The sequence below is a fragment of the Chlamydotis macqueenii genome, chromosome 12, assembly GCF_036417535.1.
Source record: "Chlamydotis macqueenii isolate bChlMac1 chromosome 12, bChlMac1.mat, whole genome shotgun sequence".
In the NCBI taxonomy this organism is placed as follows: domain Eukaryota; kingdom Metazoa; phylum Chordata; class Aves; order Otidiformes; family Otididae; genus Chlamydotis; species Chlamydotis macqueenii.
Window position 1 is genome coordinate 3,356,879 of NC_141567.1, and position 9,547 is coordinate 3,366,425.

The following is a 9,547-nucleotide window of genomic DNA, read 5'->3' on the forward strand; positions in this document are numbered from 1 at the left end:
CAACTTCTCGGGGAGCAGCGGCAGCAAACGCCGGGTTTCCGGCGGCTCCGGAGCTGCCAAGGGAGGAGGCGGGGATGCCCCGGCCTCGGCCCCGCTGCCGCCTGGCCCGCCCACCCCCCCTCCCCTCCCCGTCTGGCCCGGCCCCGGCCCCACCCGCCGCGGGCGAGGGGCTGGGGAACCCCTGGGACGGGCTGGGGGAATTGGGGAGGGGAGTGAGCCCAAGGGAGGGAGGCTGTGGGATGAGCAGGGTCCCTGGGGATGGAGGGTGGCTGCAGGGTGGGACATGGGACAGGGGGTGGGACAGGGTCCCTGGGGGTGGGACAAGAGCTTTGGGTGGGAGAGATTCCCCGGGTCAGGCGGGGTCCCCAGGGATAGATGAGGTCCCGAGGGCCAGACAGGATCCCCAGGGTCACATGGGGTCTCCAGAATCAGACAGGGACCCCAGAGACAAGCAGGGTCCTCAGGGTCAGACGGGGTCCCCAGGGTCAGGCAGGGTCCTCAGGGTCAGGCAGGGTTCCCAGGATAAGGCGGGGTCCCCAGGGTCACACCAGACCAGCATGGTGGGACAGGGTCGCTGGAATTGCAGGGTCCCCAGTGTCAGCAGGGTCCTGGGGCACAGGGTTGACCAATGTCCCTGGGGCTGGGGTGAGGCAGGGCCCCAGGAGCAGCAGGATGAGGGGCACGGGGTGCCAAGAGGCGAGGAATGCCCTCGTGGGTCTCTGGGCATCACGGAGTCGGTGTGGAGCAGTGCCCGGGGCTCAGGCCCGCGTGGCAGCGCGGCTCCCTCAGCCGCAGCCATGGCCCGTGGCAGTGGGGTGGTCTCAGGACAGCAGGTTTTGGCACAGGGGTGGTACAGTTCCCTTAGCCCAAGGGACACAGCTTTGGTGGCAAAACTGGTTAACGCAACTAGTCACGCTCGGAGCTATTGTTCTCCACTGGCATTCAGCTTCCCAGACTTCTGCTTCTATTTCAGGCCTGCTGGAGGGCTCCTGTACCCAACAGCCTGCCTGGTTTTCCTTCTAATTATTTCAGACAGTCTAAAAAAAGATATTACCTCCCTCTGCAAACCTTGCCTCCATTGTTCTCCGCAGAGAAGATAAGAAGGGGAGGAGGAGAAAAGTCTCAACACCCGGTACCTCCAGGTTAAACGCTCTTCTGCATGGGTATGGCGAGTGCTGGGAGGAAAAACAGGAGACAGCTTCTGCTAACCAGAGGTGGGAGAGATACCGGCGCATCCATCAGGGCTGGCTGCCCTCGCCCTGCGGGGCCAGGGGTTAATGGAGGAGCTGGGAATCACCCTGGGACACGCTGGGATTGGAGATGAGAAATCCTGGTGCTGTCAAGGCGCGTTGACAGGAAAGTGATTGCCATGTCGGCAGAAAGACATCCCGCGCGGGGACGGGGGGAGGAAGCCGTTGATAGATGGGCTGTGATGAATCTGGGTTTTGACAACAGGCACCGACCACACTTGAAAAAGCAAAAGGAGGACTGATGGGGACTAACTGGCTGGCACTGGTGTGAGCGGGGAGAGAGGACAGCACATGTCGTGCCCACCGCCTCAGTCGGATCATTCCCTAGGCACCACACTTGGCCCTCTCCTCCTCTCATCCCCAGGGTTTTTGGGGCAGGACCCCCCTCTTTGTTCCACTGGCACAAGGCTGGAAGAGCAGCAGGGGCTGAGCCAGGACCTGAGCTCCTAAGAGCAACTGCATGCAAATAATAATTAGCGATAATTAGCAAAAACACACTGGTAGCATCTTCTTTGTATCAGCTTTGCTCTGGGTTTGGGATCTTGTCAAGATGATCCCCTTGTTGTGTAAACGCCTTCTGTGGCCTCCGCTGCTCCTCCTCCGTGGCTGAGGGCCAAACTGGGCAAAGAAAATGCTGCTACGAGCGCTGGCGATGGCACGGAGTTGTGAGCATCCTCCACATTTCTCCTTTACCTGGCACGACAGACACCTCTGGAAGATTTGACCCAAAAGTGGTGATGGCCATCATCATTCAGAGCTGTTGCCGAGCCAGGGTCAGGTCTCTCCTGCCTAACACCAGGTGGGAGCTGGTTTTAAAAAATATTTTCTTTGTTTAATTTTCCAAGCCATCAAAACGGGGCTTTGGGTGGGGAGTGGGAGCATCCCAGTTCACCCACAGCCTTCTCCAGTGGGTGTGCGGAGCAAGACAGGGTGCGGCAGTGCTGAGCTCGGCCCCGGCACAGTGCCAGCCATCAAACTCTTGAAAAATGGTGATATTTTACCCAGGCTTTTTAAATGACCAAAAAAACAACCCCAAAGTACGAGAACTGTTGAATATTCTCTGTTTTCCCGGCAGGGCTGGGGCGGGAGTGAGGGGAAACCTCTGGCTTTACAGATAGGGTGTGGGCTGTGCTTCCGACTCTCCTGGAAAATTTTAATCGGTGAAAAAATGAAGAATATTTTTAGCATGCTGTCAATGCGCGTGTTGAGGACACGCGTGTTGTAAGAGCGGAGGCCGCATCCTTGTTGTGATTTATTGGCTGTCCTCACCCTTGCAGGCAGACCCGACAAGAGCCACTGCAATCCCACCGGCAGAACCACAGGAGCGGCGGCTGCGGGGGACCTGTCCTCTGCAAGAGGAATTAAGGGAGGACGCTCATTGCGCAAGAAAGTGGAGTCTGGTCCAGAAATGCTGCGGGGAGAGGCACTGAGCACGGATCTGCAGCCGGGATGGGTTATGCTGGACCCTTGTCTGCTTCTTTGGTGAGAGGTGGAGCAGCGGTGCTCCGGCAGAGTGAAACGCCATCGCAGTGACCCCGCAGAGGTTGGGCTGGTGAGTCACAAAACTGAGGAAGCTCGTTTGCAAGGGGACTCGGGAGTCTTCCTGCTCTGTGCCTCAGCGGCTGCATTTAGGGTCTTGCCAAGCTCGGGGAGGCAGGACGCAGAGGAGGACGGTGGTGCCAGCAAGCTGGGGGTCGGGAGCTCCGGCTGTGGAGGCACGGCTTCCTCGAAGACACTCAGGGCTGAGTTGGGACCAGGATGGGTGGAGAGTCCCCTCTGCCCTCCCAAATGTGGAGAAACCTGTCTCTCCAGCCACAGGCACCACATGAGAGAGCTGTGGTCGCCATCGTGTCTACCTGCTGTCCTTGCCCTGCTCCAGCTCCAGCATCCAGCCCATCACCAGAGTCAGCCGCTCCACCTGCTTCCACCTTGGTTTCTGTCCACCTCAAATGGCAATAACCCATCTCCAGGGCGCCGTGGAGCCTAGTTCATTAGCTCCTGGTTTCGTGAAATGCTTTGAGCCGGGCTGGAAGGGCAGAGGCTCATTATCACAATTGCCCTGTTATCTGCTCGGTGGCGGGGAGGAGGAGGTGGACACACCAGCGAGGCCAGGAGCTGGTGCTGGGCCTGGGTCCTGTCCTCAGCTGGAGCAAAATCCTCAGCCCCTTCATGTGCACAGCAAATTAACATGGGTGTTCTTAATTTAAGTTGGGGCTAAAGTAAAGAGGCACAGATAAAGCGTTTGGTCTGAATTGGATGCCCAAGGGTAGGGCTGAATTCAGGCTCTTGATGCCAAGTAGAGCCCATGGCACCTTCTCCTCACAGCTGCAGTGTGTTTGTGGGGATAAACAATTTATCAGGTGGAGTGCAGTCCTCAAATCACTTATGCTAGAACATAAATGTGTGGGTGGCCCCATCCTCAGATGATACACAGGGAATTAACGGCAGCAAAAGCTAAAGAAGATGGGATGAGAGACCACAGACATGGGCTGGCATGGAAGAAGGGCTCTTTTTGCCTCCATACATGCTTTCTGGGCTTAAATCTGGTGGTTTATGGACAAACCATGTGGGAAGATGGTATTTCCAACCACGCTCCCTGCTGCCATGGGGCAGTCAGAGCTAGCATGCCCGATTAGCGGCTTGGCTAGTAGCTCCTGACTGGTGAAGTCCTGGTTTTACCTGTTTTCCTCTTGGCTGATACAGTCTGAGCTTCTGCCCAAATCAAACCTGGGCTTTCCTGCCGCTCAGGCTCCGTATTTTAGTTATATGCTTGAAAGAAAAGACCCAGCTGCCTGCCAAAGCTATCAGCCTGCAAGCACTTGCAAGAACTCCGGTGGTCTCCTTGCTGTTCTTGTAAGGAGAAGTCCCTGCTGCAGAGGACATCTGAACATGCCATGGGCCAGGGGCTTCAGCCTGGGCTTACAGGAGTGACAAAGCAGATCCAAAACTGTGGGCAAGGCGGTCACTTGCTGGGACAAAATGGGGGAGATGGGTGGTTTAAATTATCTTAAAACCAGCAGCAAGTTGGTGTAACGTGACCAAGCCCTGTGGCGGGAAACCAGCAATGCTGCTTTCTGCTTCCTTCTTCATTCTATTTTAACTCAGGGTTAGCAGCAAGCCCCGCCAAAAGGCAGCGGATGTGGGCTGGAAGAGGTGCCTGGTGACACGGGAGCGTCGCTGCCGCTGTCTGGGTGACGGCCAGGTGGGTGCAGAGGCAGGATGAGTGGGAAGGGGTGAAGCGCCTGGTGGGCGAGGGCTCGGAGCACCTTCCCACATCCTTCACCGCATCGCTCTGTGCCTGGAGCGTTCACCTCTGGGCTTTCCCACGGCTCTGCACCGTTCCTGGTCTTCATGGACATCTCCAGCAGTGACAACGTATGCCAAAAATAACTCCCTGTCTCTGCCACCCTGGCAGGAAGGTGGGATATAAACACACTTCTGTTTGTTAGTGTTAGCACTCGCCGGGCTTTCAAGCTGGGCTGGGTTTGGGGCGAGCGTTTCCTGCGCCCCAGCCCCAATCTCCCTTGCTCCGCCTGGGCGGGGCAGCTCCCCAAAACACCTCCGACCTGCGCACACTGCTTCGAGACGGGGAGGCTGCTGCCCCAGAGGTGCTGGAGGGATTCGTCTGGGTGAGTTTAAGGTAAGGCAGCATCTCTGGGTGCATCGCAGCCGCCAGCTTTCCTCTGTGCAATGCATGCAGCCAGGGTCGTCCGGGAGCTGCTGGGAGATATATATACATATGTATACACACAATATATTAAAAAAAATTATATATATGTGCAATAATACCCTCAGAACGTGCTTTTGTTTGCTGTGGCAAGAAGCAAACCCTCAGACAGGTGTAATCTGGCACCGGCAGCGCTGCTGACCCCAGCTAAAGTGATGCTGCTGGCTCTTGGGGCCATCCCTGGCTGTCCCAACTCTGCCATCCCTTCCTGCCACCCTGCCCAATTCCCGGGGCCAAATCCTGCTCTCGGCCATGCCCAGTGCCACCTCTGAGGTTGGTAGGAGCCGTCTGTGCATGCTGGCAGAGGAGCAGCTGGGGACACGCCGAGCATCCCTGTGCACGAGGGGACCCGTGAGATTTTGGGACCGGTGACTGGCACAGCCAGCGACTGTGGAGTTTGTCTAAAGTGATGTCCTCTGTCATTTGAACAAGCACGTGGGGAACGCGGGGAAGGAGCAGAAGGGATTAAATCAATAGTTATGTTTAAATCAATATTCTGATTTATGCTCCTGTCCCAGCGATGCTGCCTTCCTTTGCTCCCCCAGGTTTGAGGGCACGGACCACAGCGGCAGAGTCTGAGCCACCGTTTCTGTTGTGAACGTGGATTTTGGCAGACGTGCTGCAGGATTCAGGCTGATTTTTTTTTTTTACGGGGGAAAAAAAAAAAACCCCGAACTGGCTCTGAGATGCAGGATGTGCTCCTGCTGTGCCACGGGGTGGGCGGTAGCCAGCCCCAGGCCACCTCCCTGTAGCCAATTCAGGGTGATGCTTGAGGATGGTCTGGCTGCTGTGTCCTGTCAGTTGATGATGATGATGCCCGTGCGTGGATTTAGCTGGAAATAGAGGCTGGTGCGTGATTTTGGCAGAGATGTGGTTGGTTATTTGTGGCTGGATTGGCATAATGGAAAACTCATTTGGAGCACGTTTGGTTTGTCTTGTAGTCGAGCACATGGGAAGGCCACACACTACGAGGTGAAAAAAGGGATTTTTTCATTTAGTAGCTGGTCTGGAAAATACAAGGGAGAGGGAAGGGGAAAAAAATTAATTCAGATTAAACCGAAACATCTCAGAATAGTCAGTTTGACAAGAAATGCAAAGTTTGTGTTTGCAGATCGATCAATTAACCTCTTTCTATTTTATTTTATTTTATTTTATTTTATTTTAGAGAAAGCTATTTCCAAATAGAAAGTAAAGCACCATGGCTCCTGAAAAAGCTTCAAGAAGAGAGGCTGGGCATTTCTGAGGCACTTCATTTTGGGAACCCCAGAGGAAATGTTTTGACACTTCTAAGCTAGCTTCTTTTTTAACCTCCACATATTTTCCAAATTTACCTGAAAACATTAAATACTCTGTGCCTTGTCAGAGCTGCCTCCAGGTTTCCCTGAGGATGCTGATGGCCAAGAGCATCCCTGGTCCCTGCTGCCAGTGCTCGGGTCTCTGCAGGGGGAAGTTGGGGAAATCCTCTGGATCCGGGCTTTGGGGCAATGCTTGCCGTGAAGAAGCCTCATGCAGAGGTGATGGGCAGGAGCTGAGCCCTGGCCCCAGCAGGGATGGGGGTGAGGTTTGTGGCCATGCTCTGGTTTGGGATAATCCGCAGGGATTTAGAGCAAGTGCCTGGAACTAAACTCTTTCACATGAAGAGTTTTATCGCGTTGGCTCATCATGTCTGAGACAGGTTTTGGAGGTATTGCCCACGGCTGAGCGGCCAGTGCAAAGCAGGGACTGCAGAACGTTCTCCTGCGATGGGGTTTTCCTCCCACCCTGTGTTCATCCCTCCTTAACCCCGCGACGAGGCAGCACCGGGACCAGAAGGGCTTTGCATTCATCTCCCAGTGCTGGTCACACTGGCTGGAGTGGGTGCAGAGAGCCATTCTGCCCCGGCTTGGGGCATTTGTGAGCCGGAGAGGAGCAAGGAGAGGAGCTCAGACTTTTTGACAGCTGCAGCCTTTGCAATGACACCCATCTCAGCAGCCTAATGTGCTACTGGGTCACTTGCTGCCTCCAGCATCTCTGCCACACCACCGCCTACATCCCTGCCACGCTGCCTTCAGCACTGCTGCCACAACACCTCCAGCATCTCTGCCAGGCTGTCTCCGGCATCCCTGCCGCAACGCCTCCAGCATCTCTGCCGTGCCGCTGCCCACATCCTTTCCACTCCGTGTCCAACATCCCTGCCATGCCGCTGCCCACATCGCTGCCACACCATTCCCAGCATCCCTGCCACGCTGCCTCCGGCATTGCTGCCACGACACCTCCAGCATCCCCGCCACTCTCTCTCCAGCATCCCCGCCACTCTCTCTCCAGCATCCCCGCCACTCTCTCTCCAGCATCCCTGCCACGCTGCCTCCAGCATCCCTGCCACGCTGCTGCTGGCAACCCTGCCACCCTGCTTCCAGCAGCCCCGCCACGCTGCCTCCAGCACCCCTCGCCTTCTCCCCGCCCCGGCAGCCTTTCCCTTCACCCCGCTGCACCCCGAGACCCCGCTGCTCCCCGGGCAGAGCCGCCAGCAGCAGCCCCGGCCCCGCTCCTCCTCCCGGCCTGGCCCGGCCCGGCCCGGCCGTGTGCTGCCATCCCCATCTAGCGCCGGCCCGGCGCACCGGCTGCCCGGGCGGCTGTTGGGGTGCGGGCAGGGCTGCGGCCACCCCGGGCTGCCCGGGGTCAGGGTGCCGTGGCAGCCGGACACCCGTGACACGGTCCTGCGGGGGATTTCCCTGCTCTGGTCCCCGGGGATGCTGCGGGGTCAGGGAAGGGAGGGAGGAAAGGGGCTGATGGAGCCCCTGCGTCGCTGGGTTCGGGCAGGGGCCACCGCGGGACCCCTTCTTTGCCTCTTCGTGCCCCATCCCGCAGCTGTGGAAGAGAGGATTCCCCATGGGACAGGGGACAGTGCCACATCCTCACTTCGCGGGACACTCCTGCGTATCTCAGGTGACGTTTCCCGAGGACACGTCCCCATGGACCCCATGTGTCCCAGCGCCTGGAGAGCATCACCTCACCCCAACCAGCCGAGTAAGGACCAGTTGGAGGGCAAAATACAAAGCCTTCAGCTATGCCCCCCCCTCGTACCAAGCCTCCCTTTGCCCCCCTCCAGCCCATCGGGGACACCTGGAGCCACCACAGATTTTAATTTTCCTTCTGCTCCTTCACCCCGCTGCTCCCCAGAGCCACGTACGGCTCCGCACCCACCATCTCCCTGCAGCCAAGGGCTGTTCAAGGACAATTTCCCCAATTTGGTGGCCACGGGTCATGTCCCACTGGGCTGGAAAACCTCCTCCCCCTTGTCCCAGCCACAGCAGGAAATTCAGAGCTTGGTGGAGACGTCGGAACAAAATCAGCTGCAAGGGAAGAGCCATGGATTAGCGTTTCAAAGGGGTTTTTGAAGGTTTTGTTTGTGCTATTTCACTTCAGACAGCAATTACCACTGCAGAGGAAGCACATCTTGGGTAGAGACTGCAAAGTGCCCTCTCCAAATGGAGCTGGAAGCCAGAAACATGCTCAGAAAGCTGTGAAGACCGCGGGAAAGCATGGGAAAGATGGACCACAGCGTGGGAGAGGAGGCAGCGAGAAAGGAAGATTAAGAGGTGGTGTGGCCTCCTTCATATTTCCTGGTGAAAAGAGGAAAAAACCCAACACTGCCCCTATTTTGTCTTGGAAAACCCCTGAAAGCGGGATTCAGCGGCTCGGCATAACCCAAACGTTTCCTCGGCTGCCTTAAAGAAACTGTTGGAACAGAGCGGGCTTAAAGCCTGCTGAAGAGGCCCATTTATCTGGGAACTGAAAGAAAATACTGGGATAATATTTAGAAAAGCCCGCGGGTGGGCACGGCCCAGCGTGTGCCGGGCAGCAGCAACCTACCGAGCCGGGGCGGGGAGAAGCCACCCTCCGCGTGCGGCTCATTTTCCCCTTTTCCCTCATTTCCTTCCCATTTCCTTTTCAGCTCCGAAAGGTTTTGCCGTGCCTGGATGGGTCCTTGGGATGCGTTTCCCCTGAGCATCCTGGAGCGGGGCTGGCGGGGAGAAGGTGTTTCTTTCCCCCAGTTGACAACCAAGGCCGATCTGCAGGACCTGCTTAATTGGATATCACTTAAAACCAGGTTGATTTCTGCCTAATTGGTCAGTGATAAGCATTTAATTGACAAAGCTGCAAAGAAGCTGCAGCCCCCCCTTCCCGGAGCCATTAGCAGCGTCTATTTTAACGCTCGGAGCCTGGCTGGGATTTTTTTTTCCCCTCCATTTAAAAACACTAATGTCTGTTTGAAATTCACTTGGACATCTCATTGAGGTTTGAAGTATAATTATGTTTGATGAGGACTAATAAGCAGCTTTCAAAATAAGACCAGGTTAGCGTCTCTCCCGCCGTCTCCTGCGGTGAAGCCGATATTCCCCACCAGCGGCTGATGCTGATTTTTATGGGACTAATCCAGACACATCCAGAGCTGCGTAAAACCCTGCTTTGCCTTTGACTGCTTTTTTTTTTTTTTTTTTTTTTTTTGAGGTCTTTTCCCACCTGGGATGGTTTTTTGGATTCTCCCCCGCCCGCCCCCCCGTGGATGATTTGCAGTAATGATTTGCTG